The sequence below is a fragment of the Octopus sinensis genome, unplaced genomic scaffold (genome assembly GCF_006345805.1).
Source record: "Octopus sinensis unplaced genomic scaffold, ASM634580v1 Contig19794, whole genome shotgun sequence".
NCBI classification, from domain to species: Eukaryota; Metazoa; Mollusca; class Cephalopoda; order Octopoda; family Octopodidae; genus Octopus; species Octopus sinensis.
Window position 1 is genome coordinate 13,094 of NW_021836619.1, and position 10,755 is coordinate 23,848.

The window sequence follows — 10,755 nt, forward strand, 5'->3', positions numbered from 1 at the left end:
CAAATCCACTCACAAGGCTTTGGTCTGCCCGAGGCTATAGTAGAAGACACTTGCCCAAGGTGCCACGCAGTGGGAATGAACCCGGAACCATGTGGTTGGTAAGCAAACAACTTACCACACAGCCACTCCTGTGCCTAATTATATTAATAATTATTAATAATAATATGAAGATATAGATCATAGTAATGATAAAAACAAGTATAGGGGTGGTCATGGGCGTAGCGCCAAAAGCAGTAATCGAATGAACTAGGGACAGCAATGCTACAAACATTAATTACAGTAAATTGATCTTAAGAACTCAAAAGTGATGAATAGTAATATGACGAACATTTATAGCAGTTAATTCTGCCCTTTGACCCGTAGGGTTAAAAGATTAGTTTGAGCTAATTTTCGAACGGTTGAATAAACAAATAAATAAAAAGCAAGAATCTTTTTGGTTGGAATTGTCTTCCATTTCAAAGAAATTAAAGTAGTGGTCAAAATACCTTGATGAAGCCCTTGGTGGGTTGTGGCATCATAATGCAGTAAAAGACGCAGAAGGTGCACTTTGATAGTAGTGGAAACGTTACCTAGGCGAGAAAAAGAACATACATGAGAGCATAATAAAAAACAAGCTGAATATTCTCTATTCTGTTTTCCTTAAGCTGATTATATATACAATTACAGCTTGGAAGGTGTTTGTAAGCCATTTAAGAAACACACAAAAGCCGTTCGATTCACTTCAACATTTAAGTTTAATTTGTCAAAATATTTTCGTCGCTTTAAGACCGCGACCTGTTCACTGACAAAAATCCGTGCTGCATCTCGTTTTCGTTTCAGCACACGATCTCAGATCAAATCACTTGCTATGCAAGTACATCTCCGTGATTATATATATATATATATATATATATATAGTAGCTATTTCCCAAGCAGGGAATCGAACCCCGGTCGCCGCATTGAGAGCGCGGAATCCTAACCACTAGACCTCTTGGGAAGCTTTCATTCTTTTGTTGTCCTACCATCTTACCATTTTTTATCAATATATACATATATATATATATATATATATATATATATATATATTATATATATATATATATATTATATATATATATATACAAAGAAGGATAGCTAACCACGAAAGCACATTTAAGGATAGAAATAATAAAACCAGCACGTGTTAAGTAAATTAATTGGTCTGTTAAAAAGGACTTTAACCTGGAAAATGATTAGCAGAGCAAATATATATATATATATATATATATATATATAGAGAGAGAGAGAGAGAGAGAGAGAGACAGAGACAGAGAGAGAGAAGAGGTGAAAGTGAGGTAGGTGGATCAAAATATGATAGAAAAAGAGAGAGAGACGGTGTTGAAAGAAATGCTCAACTGGCGTGTATTTTTGAAACGTTATGCATAATTTTTATAGGTCATTCCTTGTTGAGTTGATCTCCAACTAAAGTATTCCACTCGTGGCCATCCCTTCTTGTTACGCTCATATCTCCAACTATAGCACTATCTAATGTCTCATTTTTGAGAACAATATTGTCTGATTTGAGGGAGATTTAGCTGGTCCACGTATCAGATCGAGTTTGTACAATGAGGCTCCGTTGGGTGTTGGTATCGGTGGAGGCGGGTGAATGCATTTTTCTCTTCATTTGGCATAATGATGGTTGAACTTCACGAACCCTCAGATCTCATAAACAAAAAAAGTGTGTGTCCCTCGTGATTTCATTTTCTTCAAACATTTTATATTAATAACCAGCCATTGACTAAAATATATACATTTAAAGGTGCCACACCATGATCATCAGACCTACTAGAAACAGCAGCTAAATTTTCCTCAAATCATATCCAACAACGGTCATAATAAAGCGACAAGTGGGTCATGGTGAAAACGACTTTGACCCCACATCTGCTCGATCAGAATTTTTTTAAATGGTTTATGTTCCTTGCTGAGTCATGTATACATATTGGTTTCCTGGTTACTGTGTCTCATACATTCCCCCACCCCACCGTCCTGCACTGTACGCCGGTCCGTCGCAGGGTCACAAGCGTTTTAACCAGGTGAATGGAGTGGAGCACCGTCATATAATGCGTTTTGCTCAAAGCACAACGCATCGCCTAGATTTTACACACGCACGCACACACACTCACACATTGGAGTCGCGTGGCTTAGTGGTTAGGGTGTTGGACTCATGATCGTAAGATTGTGATTTCGATTCCTGAACCGGGCGATGCTTTGTGTTCTCTGAGCAAAACACTTCATTTCACGTTTCTCCAGTCCATACATCTGGCAAAAGTGAGTTATCCTGCGACAGACCAGCGTCCTGTCCAGGTGGGATTATATATACGCTGTAGAAACCGGGAATTTGGCCCTTATGAGTCAGCATGACCCGAGAAGGAGAAGATAACTTTACTTTTATCATTCTCTTTCCTGATTGTTTTGGCGACAGTGCTTTCCGGCGCCGGAGGCAAAGACATAAACGCATGCGCACATGTACACACATGCAGAAATATGCACATAGTGTGTGTGTGGGGGGGAGATATTACGAGATATTAGCTGAACACGACCGGTATAAACGCTTTCTCTCCATACACATCGAGTGAAATATGCTAACACATAAGCACAAATATATACATACATGTAGAGAACTATCAAAAGAAGAGAAATATTAAAATGTCCAGATGTCAAATAAGTCAGCGTCGAATCAGCGACACCAAAATGTCGTACTCCAACAAATCTGTAGTGGTGTTAAACCATCAGACAATGGATTCGGTTTGATTAGTTAGAAATACCAGCCAAATCTCTCGCCAATTAAACACCTGAGTTTTTTCAAGAGAGACTGGGCATATAGCATATTGTAGTGCTCCTATATATCACTAAAAAAAGGAAGAAGCATGTCATAGAAGGCATGATTTCTAAGCAGAGACCTGCCCCGATTAGACTTGGTCTTCGGTTATAAATCACCGTCGTCGTCGTCATCATCACCACCACCACCATCACCATCACCACCACCACCACCATCATCATCATCATCATTATCATCATTACCAACAACAACAGAGGGTCAACAATGTAGCTTCTATGAGGTCGCACGACTTGCTAGAAATGTCAACCAGATCTTCTTCAGATCAAGCACTTGAATGCGTTAGTAAACAATAATTGGGAATATTATATGCTGTAATCCTACACAGCCTTAAGCAGGCGTGATGGTCACGGTTTAAATGCCTTCTTATCGTGGGATCTTTTCGAGTGTAGTTGACTTCAGTTTAATGATTGCACAAACGTTTTCTAATTTATGGGTAGGGCTAGAAATTTTAACGGGGGTGGCTGGTAACTGGACACAACCATCACCGGAATTTGAACTCAGAATGTAGGTCAGAACTGGTAATCAACGACGTTCCAACGGTGACCATTCCATTTATTTTTTTACAGATAAACTAAATCAAGTGCTACAATGTTTCATGTCGTTTCTTAACAATAAGACATTAAGTTGCTATTTGAAGGAGATTTGGCTCCTATTTCTAGCTGGTCGACCAACCGTATAAAAGCTCCCTCGTTGGCTCAGAATAGGAAAAGAGATGAAGATAGAGATGGAGGAAGAGCGGATGATGAAGTGGAAGGATAATAAAGGTGATGACGGATGAGGAGGAGGAGGAGAAGGCGGAGGCGAAGGAGAAGTAGGGGGAAGAGAGTGAGAAGTAGGAGTCAGGTAGGGTTGAACCAGATCTCACTAGGCAGTGGTCCAAATTCCCCCATTCAATTCCAGCTTCAATGGAGCAGAGATTACGATTATTAGTATTATGATGATGATAACGGCGGCGATGGTGTCAGAGGTGGTGGTGGTGGTGGTGGTGACTATGAGGAAGAGGAGGTGGATACCGATGATAATAATAATGAGGAGGCAGAGGATAATAAAGATGATGATGAGTTTAACGATGATGATGATGATGATGATAATGGTGGTGGGGCGATGTTGTGGTGGTGTTGGTGATAATGATGATGATGATGATAGTGGTGGTGGTGGTGGTGGTAATGATAATGGTGGTAGGGACGGAATTGTGGTGGGATTGGTGGTAATGATGACGATGATGATGATGATGATGATGATGATGATGATGATGATGATGATGATGATGACGATAAAGATTACGATGCTGTTAATGGTGATGGCGATGGTGGTGCTGGTGGGGCTGGTATTGGTGGATGATGATGAAGATGATGATGGCAATGATGGTGATGAAGATGGTGATGATGGACAATGAGGACCGGCTTACGAGTAACCCCATCATCATCATCATGATAATAATAATACGATGCCCAGCCACAGCCGGCACCACCCCACATCATATCAACGTAGTAAGCACGTTGCTGCTACTGCAACAATAATGTCAACAACAATTGTGCGATCACCACACACTACTACAACCACAACCACAACACTACTCCCACACCATACTACCAATCCCTCACGCTCCACCATGACCTCCTGCGTCCCCACCATGACCACCACAACCACAACGACGACCACCACCATCTCCACCACCAACAACAACAAAAACAACAACACTACGTCACCACTAATACAACCACAATCACCACAGCCACTACCACCGCCAACATCACCACTACCAACAACAACAACAGCAACAATCACCGCAACCACCACCACCACCTCCACCACCACCACCTCCACCACCACCACCACCACCACCACCACCACCACGACAGCCACCACCACCATCACCACCACCACAGCATTAATTACCACCATAACCACAACCACCACAACCACAAACACCACTACCATTACCACCACCACCACCACAGCCACACCACCACCACCAACAACAACAACAGTAACAATCACCGCAACCACCACCACCACTACAACCACCATCATTACCACCACCACCACTATTACCACCACCACCACAACCACTATCATCTTCATCACCATCACCACCACCACCAATAACAACACACCACAACCACCACTACCATCACCACAACCATCACCACCACCACCACCACTACCACCACCAACACCAAACACCACCATCACCACTAATCTAAACCCGAACTAAGTCTACTGAACCAAAACAACAGAGCAAGCCAAAACATCCTACCATCCGACTAGCCAGCCAGCCAACCAACTGGACACCACGTCAGTACAGCCAACCAGCCAACCACCCGACCAGCCATCGTGCCAGCCCCGTCCAGCCAGCCAGCCAGCCGTTCAGATGGCGAGCCTGATCATCAAGTGAGATGGTTTGAAGCCCTTCTTTCCGAGCTGGCATTCAACCAGTCAGCCAATAGACGTGACTACGAACAGACAGGCAGAGATAATGCTTTATCTCCGAGGCCCACGGAACTGATCACAGTAAAAGTGAAAGTCTGTAACCAGAAGAAGAATCAGCATCAGTTACCGTTCTGTGCACGCATGCGCACAACCAACAAGCACACGTACATCACACATGCGCACAAGCATTCGCTGACACAAAACACACAAATATGTTTATGTATATATTTGGTTCAAATATCTACAAAAATAGTGACAGGTGAGAGAACGAGAGACAATCCGTATTAGTTTATGTTTAAATATATATGTGCGTGTGCGTGTGTATGTGTGTGCGACCCTGCGCGCGTGCGTATATCTATATACAATCATATATATTTATCTTCTCTCTCTCTCTCTCTCTCTATATATATATATATATAATACATATATATATATATATATATATATATATATATATATATATATTATATATATATATATACACATATATATATATAAATATATTACATAGAGTTATTATATATATATATATATATAGGTGTGGAGTATATGTGCATTTCTATGTATATATATATATATATACATATATATTTGTATATATATACGACATATGAAAGAAAAATAGAAGCATTACTGTGTCGGATTGTCCCAGATCCGTTTGTATTTACTATACATACATGCATACAATATATACATATAAATATATATTCATATATAACTATATATATATATATATAATATATATATATATATATTTTGTATATATGTATTATATAATATATTAGTATATATATGTATGTATGTATGTATATGTATGCATGTTTATGTGTGTATATTATATAAATAATATATATACGCACATACATAATAATAATAATAATAATTATAATAATAATAATAATAATAATAATAATAATATAGTGATGATAATTATATATATTACACACACACACATATATATATATATGCGTATAGATACGTGTTTATGGGGGAAGAATATATGTATGGAATAATAAAGCTTCCCAGCCAGTCAATATAGAATGTGTGTTTGTGTGTGCGTGCGCGTGCGTGCGCGTGTGTGCGTGTACGTCTCTATGCGTGCGTGTTTGTGGATATGTCTATGTGTGTGTACAGGTATTTTTCCGGGTGTATACATTCGCATAAATACGTAAATGCCCACGTGCTACGCACATATTTTATTTTATGTATGACTATCATTATCATAATCAATACACCTGTCCACATTTCGCTGTATGTGTGTGTGTGTGTGTGTGTGTGTGTGTATGTGTGTGTGTGTGTGTGTGTTTGTATTATTGGCAACGAAACTATAATAGCAAGAAATATATGTAAAATAATAAAACAATTCTGATAACGAAGCCAGTTAAAAAGTGTCAAATACTCTCGTTGGCTTTCCATTCGTTAATTCTGTTATTTTCTAATTCTTTCAATGGACTCTAGAAAAAAAATGTATGCGATTATTCGAGAATAATTTTTTTTTTTTGTCCTCTCCATGAAATATACTGAGATTGCATTGTACCTTCTTCATCAGCCGGCGATATCGTGAGATGTTCAAGGTGGATGGCAGTACAGAACGAGAGTAACGAAGATCTATACCGAAAAAGAGTGAGACTTCAGTAATATACACATTCTAAAAGACGGCGAGCTGGCAGAAACATTAGCACGCCGGGCTAAATGTCTAGCGGTATTTCGTGTACCGTTACGTTCTGAGTTCAAATTCCGCCGAGGTCAACTTTGCCTTTCATCCTTTCGGCATCGATAAGATAAGTACCAGTTACGCACTGGAGCCGATGTAATCGACATAATCCGTTTGTATGTCATTGTTTGTCCTCTCTGTGTTTAGCCCCTTGTGGGTAGTGAAGAAATAGGTATTTCGCCTGCCGCTACGTTCTGAGTTCAAATTCCGCCGAGGTCGACTTTGCCTTTCATTCCTTCGAGGTCTATTAAATAAGTGCAAGTTACGCACTGGAGTCGATGTAATCGTCTTAATCCCCTTGTCTGTCCTTGTTTGTCTCCTGTATGTTTAGCCCCCTGAGGGCAATAAAGAAATAAATATATACATTCTATGTTATTTTGCATATTATTCAAATGTCAATGGCGAACGTCAGAACTTGGTCTGTTAGTACAGAGGTTGGTCCTCAAAATAGCCGTGGAGGCATCAATTGCCCTTCCTGATCCGTAAGCTCTTAAGATCAGTTTCTCGGATTCTGTAACACATATATATTCCCCACTGGACGGGGCGCGAATTTTTTTCCCACGGTAGTTCTGGAGCCCAGTAATGAACTCACTTGATCAAACTTTAAACCTCGATAACTTTTTTTAAATATTTTTCTGGATAAAATGAAATAACTCCAGCAATTCAGTGCATTATTGTGCCAACGTCGGAGTAAACGGTGAACACCGAAAAATCAACATCAAGAAGGAAGAAATATTATTTCCATTTATCCATTTGTTTGACCGACCGACAGATAGTTAGAGAGAATAGTAGTTGTAGTGTTAGCGAAATTTATTTCGATAGCGACAAAAAAATTGCTGTCTGCCAGTAGAGAGGGAAAGAGTAAGGAATGCACGGTGCTAACTAGAAAGGAAGAAAGGATGAAAGTGGCTCTGCTCTGATTGGCTGTATACAAATGAGTTCATTACTGGGGTCCGGAACTGCGTTCTATCGAAGGTTTAATCATTTTTACCAGCTGAGTGGACTGGAGTAATGTGAAATGAAGTGTTTTGCTCAACGCATCGCTCAGTCTAGGAATCGAAACCAAAGTATTGTTATCATGAGTCGCAACACACTTAACCAATAAGCCACGCGCCTCTACGAGAGTGATCCGGGACATGAAGTATTAGTAGAAATGGAAGTAATTCATTCTCTTTGATAATAGCAATGATGGCGAAGGTGATTAAAATAGCGAATCATTACCTTTAAAAACACAAACACAATCTCCCAGATTTATGAGAATCCCTTGATAACGGCCTTTCGTAAACCGACGTTCATCAAAATTGTTACTATCTTTAAACCTTATAGGCACTCATTATCCAAACGCAGCGTCAGTAAACTCAGCCATTATCCTTCAAACCAATTTGTTTCAAGCCATATGCTGCTGTTAAGCCTGCTGAAGATAAATCACTGATCCAACCCAATCCTTCTGAGCCACCTCATATTTGTAAGAGCACAACATGGCGTGTCACTGCCTCTACCAGGTTGAGTTAAAAGTATTTTTCGGATTCTCACACAATAATTCTGCAGCATGTATCTCCAATTTTTTTCATTATTTTGATACAATTTCTTCTTCAATCGTTGCTGAATTGCTTATTCCTTATTTTCATATATATGATATAAACGTTTTTTATTCTTTATTTTAAATTTTTCATTAATCAGTTGTGAAGAAAATGTAATTAGAAACATTTTATGCGACCCGTGGAAGGAAAGAATAAGTGCGAGGCCAACAGCAACAGAAAATGACGGTGTGAAAGGCCCACGGACTATCAACGAAAGTGTGGCACAAAACTAGTTTAAACTTTCCAAGGAAGGTGACTCTCGGCTTGAAAAGAAGCCAGGTTCCGGGAGACTTTCAGTAGTGGAAAATGAGGACCTCCTTGAGGGGGTTGAACAAAAACCAAGCATAAACTCATGTGCATTGTCTATAGAATTTTCTCCTTCACAAAGCACCATCCGTTACCACTTTCATAAGCTAAATCTTGCGAACAGACGCGGTCGAGAAGCTCCTCTTGAACTGATCAATGAACAGACTCATTGGTCAGTTCATACATACATACATACATACATACATACATACATACATACATACATACACACACACACACATACATACATACATACATACATACATACATACATACATACACACACACACACATACATACATACATACATACATACATACATACATACATACATACATACATATTATCTACCTCCTTAGCAACATATATACATAACCTTAAATCTCAAAATATTCCCTGTACCCTATCCTGGTCCATCGTAAGTGAGACTTCCTCATACAACGCATTTATATGTGTAAATTATGTTTAAGAGAATCGCTAACCATCCTTCGCCACCACAACCCTTCATTATTTAATAAATTTTCAAATGTAATACTCGCTTGTAAACACAGGTTCTACTCATCATTTGCTCATTATATTAAATCTGTGTAATCCCATAACTATAAGTATCCTTACTGAAAATTTACTTGAGGTGTGAATACTACCACCTTGTTAAACTATTCTTTCTCATTTTTACTTTTGCAAATTCCTCTAACTCACCATATTCCACCTCTCTCATAACCTCCCCACCCTCACAAGTGACCCCCTCTCATTTCTCCACCTCAACCGAAAGCACATAATACCATCCCATTCATTTGGATGATAATCTGTCAGCCCCTCCCCCTCTCTATTCACTTCTCTCTATTCAATCCCATGCACCCCTGCACACCACTGTACTCTTCCAACTCCAACCCACATTCATTATCCCATTAACTACTGCAGTCTTGACCACCAACTCATTCCCCGCGCTGTTCTTCCTCTGTCTTCTCTCATATCTTTCTACATACCTTAGTAATCTCCCTCTATCACTGAACTAAACAACCTCAAATATTTGCCATTTCTTTACTCACCATCTCAACCAATAATTCTACAGCTTTCATTCCTACACTTTAAAAAACTCAAAACAATAGACTACCATTCACATACTATCTCCTAGTTCTCATTATTAACCCCTCGCTCTTCTTGCACTATCTTTTCTCCTCTAACCTTTCCAGTTTTTAATACGCCTCAGTTTTCACTCTAATATACTTAGCTCTCCACATTTAATCATTCCATCTTTGAACTTCTCTGCATTAAGATCTGAAATATAAGATCTTCTCTACCGTAATGAAGGAGGCTCGTCTCATCCTATCTTAAATGAATCCATACGGCAGTATTTTGCGATGGACTAAATCTACCAACATTATTATGAATCGCCGAGCCCCAAGAAATGGCTGTTAGACTTATAATACCTTCCTTCCACACCCCTTTCAGGTTCTCTGCCATTTGTACTCTATGTAAATTGGACACACACACACATATATATATATATATATATATATATATATATATATATATATATATATACAATAAATTCATCACTCGTCATCTGAAAGTTTCCATCTTTTGCTTCTTTTACATATTTTGTGTTTGATTTACTTCATATACTTCATATATTTGATGTGTCTAAATTGCTTATCCCAATAATTGCTTATATATATATATATATATATAAAATATCGTGTACATTAAAACACATTAAGAGGCTTCCATCATATATTTATATATGTATATATATATATATATATGTATATATATATATATATATATTATATTATATACATATACATACATACATGAGGTAGAAAAAATTTTCTTTTTTCCCCCTCCTCAATTATATAAAAAAA

At 38.7% G+C, this 10,755-nt stretch overlaps 1 non-coding gene across 1 annotated transcript; it reads right to left on the bottom strand.

Moving 5' to 3' along the window:
• Positions 1 to 904: 904 nt before the first annotated feature.
• Trnae-cuc lies at positions 905 to 976 on the bottom strand. The gene has a single exon. It is a non-coding gene; the product is annotated as a tRNA-Glu (tRNA).
• Between the last annotated feature and the right edge of the window lie 9,779 nt (positions 977 to 10,755).